This window comes from Gorilla gorilla, chromosome 8, assembly GCF_029281585.2.
Source record: "Gorilla gorilla gorilla isolate KB3781 chromosome 8, NHGRI_mGorGor1-v2.1_pri, whole genome shotgun sequence".
In the NCBI taxonomy this organism is placed as follows: Eukaryota; Metazoa; Chordata; class Mammalia; order Primates; family Hominidae; genus Gorilla; species Gorilla gorilla.
In genome coordinates, this window is record NC_073232.2 from 88,495,525 (window position 1) to 88,498,823 (window position 3,299).

Consider the following 3,299-nt stretch of genomic DNA (forward strand, 5'->3'; position numbering starts at 1 on the left):
TTACTCGTTCTTTCGGCCCTGTGTAAGCCGCTTTTCCATTGCTGGAACCATCAGTAAATACTGTTAGAGCATTTTCTAAAGGTTCACGTCTGGTAATTTTAGGTAATAAATCTCGACCCCACAGATTAAAAGGAATTGAAGTAATCATTGGCTGAACAGTACTTTCTTGATTATCTGGCCCTAAGCAATGTAAAATCTCAGTACTTTGATACACTTCTGAGGCTGTGCCTATGCCGACAAGTCCTGTAACAGTCTTTTGTTTAGGCCAATTTTTTGGCCACTGATTTAAAGCAATGATAGAGACATCTGCTCCAGTGTCTACCAACCCTTCAAACTGTTTTCCTTGAATAATGGCCTTACACACAGGTCTGTTCTCTGAGACCTGACTTGCCCAATATGCAGCCTTTCTTGTCGGATCAGTGCTTCCAAACCCTCCTATTCTTTTTATTTCACTATTTTTACCCTTAATATATGGCAGGAGTAATAATTGAGCAATCCTGTCTCCTGGACTGGCACTCCAAGGAATTGAAGAGCTAATAACCAATTGAATTTCACCTTTATAGTCTGAATCAACCACACCAGTATGAATCTGAACTCCTTTTAGAGTTAGACTTGATCTTCCCAAGATTAGTCCTACAGTCCCCTCAGGCAGGGGGCCATATATCCCTGTGGGGATTTTTTGTGGGGGCTCCCCTGGAAGCAGAGAGACTGCTTGTAGAGTACATAAATCTACTGCTGCACTGCTGCTTGTGGCGGGGGACAATTGTTGTATTGCGGTAACTGGCTTATTCCCTGAAACACTTGGGACAGTGGGGGTTGTTGTCCCTGAAAACCCTGAGGAACAAATGGCTGAATTGGGAATGCCCCAGTTTGTTGTGGGGCCTGAGGCTGGCCCCTTTGCTCGTTTCCCGACAATGGTTGCCCATTTTTATTAAATTTAGAACGACATTGACTAGCCCAATGTTTTCCTTTTTTACATCTTGGACATAAGTCAGGTGGCTCTCTACCTGTTGGAGTTGCTTGAATAGTTATATTCTTTTTATTTAAGACTGGGCAATTCTTTTTTAAGGGACCAATTTGGCCACAATTATAACATTTTCCTCCAAATGTTCTAACTTGTCCTCCTAAAACAACTCCTGTTATTGCTTGAGCCATAAGCATAGCTTTATGCATAGCTCCTCCGATTCCATCACAGGCTTTTACATATTCTGAGATTACATCTGATCCTGCAGGAACCTTTCCTTTTAATGGCTTAATGGCTGATTGACACTCAGGATTGGCGTTTTCATATGCCATCAACTCCACTATGACCTTACGGGCTTTTTCATCGGCAATTGACTTTTGAGCAACATCTTGGAGCCTTGCCACAAAATCAGGGTAGGGCTCTTTTGAACCTTGTCTTACTGTATTAAATGAGGGGCAGGCGCTTCCTGGGTCTTGGATTTTTTCCCAGGCTCTAAGGCAGATAGCTCTAACTTGCTCAATGGCCTCATTTTGCATTAATGCTTGTTGACTAATAGTACTCCAATTTTGACCTGTTCCTAATAGTTGATCTGCATCTATGTTAACTGGAGGATTGGCAGCCCTATTTCTTTGGACCTGTTCTTGTACCCCATCAATCCACCAAGTCTTAAATTGTAAAAATTGAGAGGGTGAGAGAGACGATTTTGCCAGAATCTCCCAATCATAAGGAATGAGTCTATGTCCATGGGCAATGGAATCTAATAATGTCCTCATATAAGGGGAGTTGGGTCCATACTGTTTTACTCCCTCTTTCATATCTTTTAGCATTTTTATCGAAAAAGACTTGTATCTGGCCTCAACTGTGAGAGGCTCTCCCTCTTGGGCTCCTTCTCCAGGTGGCATCGGTTCTAACGTTACTGGGAATTGCCACGCCTCAGTATCTCCTTCCTTTCTTGATTTATCAATAATTTCATGTAATTCACTACCCTGTCTACTAGGTGGTGCCGTAGGATTAAGTCTCCTAGTGGGCGGCTGAGGGTATGGCGCCCTGCCCTGTGGTGCTGGGGGCATTCCTGGATATCCATACTGACTTTCTGGGGGTGGCCGATACTGAAGTTCAGCTGGCGGCCAGTATTGATAGGCTACTGGCGGTTGGGTCTTATTTTCTTTAACCTGCGTTTGAGGTTGTAATGTTACAGGCACCTGACCTGCTGGAAGAGGACTTGGCCCTCGTGGTTTAGACTCTGATGGCCCCACTAATTCTGGACCTTTTCCTTCTAATTTTAACGTTTCAGGATATATCACCTCCTGTAATTGATTATAGTCAACATTTTGCGTTGACTGAGCCATTACCGGCTCTGCTACATATTCACAATGTAAACCTTCCCTTTCTTTCTGGGATTTTTTCCTTGTCTTTTCATTACAATCTATTAAACAGCTTCCAGGGGCATCAGAAACTGAAACACTATCTTCTTCTGTTTGAAATGGTTCTAAAGCTGCTTTAATAATGGCCCAATCATTCCATACTGTAAGTGGAATGATATTACCCTTCCTACCTGCTTGTTTTAGTTCCTTACCAATTCTTTTCCAGTCTTTTAGATCTAAAGTTCCTTGTTCTGGAAACCATGGGCAAAATTGTTCTATTATTTGAAATAGCTTGATTAGATTTTTTGTAGATACTTTAACTCCCCCTCTTTTTAAAAGGATTTTAATAAAGCTGAGATAAGAGGCATATTTACTTTTAATTTTATTTTTAGTTTGCCCCATTATCACCCTAGCTTCTTCCGAGCGCACAAGCTTAACGTACGGCTGACTGTAGATGTACTCGGGATCTCTCGTCGACTTGTCCTCAATGACCACGCTCGAGCGTACCTTCACCCTAGAGAAAAGCCCCACGTTGGGCGCCAGATGTAGGGGTGGGTTGCCCCTACACACCTGTGGGTCTTTCTCGTAAGGTGGAACGAGAGACTTAAGAAAGAAAAAGACACACAGACAAAGTATAGAGAAAGAAACAAGGGGACCCGGGGGACCAGCGTTCAGCATATGGAGGATCCCGCCAGCCTCTGAGTTCCCTTAGTATTTATTGATCATTCGTGGGTGCTTCTCGAAAAGGGGGTTGTGTCAGGGTCACAAGACAATAGTGGGGAGAGGGTCAGCAGACAAACACGTGAACAAAGGTCTTTGCATCATAGACAATGTAAAGGATTAAGTGCTGTGCTTTTAGATATGCATACACATAAACATCTCAATGCTTTACAAAGCAGTATTGCTGCCCGCAGGTCCCACCTCCAGCCCTAAGGCGGTTTTTCCCTATCTCAGTAGATGGAGCATACAAT

The 3,299-nt window shown here is 43.2% G+C and overlaps 1 pseudogene; it reads right to left on the reverse strand.

Moving 5' to 3' along the window:
- Positions 1–2,730, reverse strand: LOC134759150 (endogenous retrovirus group K member 8 Gag polyprotein-like; annotated as a pseudogene).
- Positions 2,731–3,299: the final 569 nt, after the last annotated feature.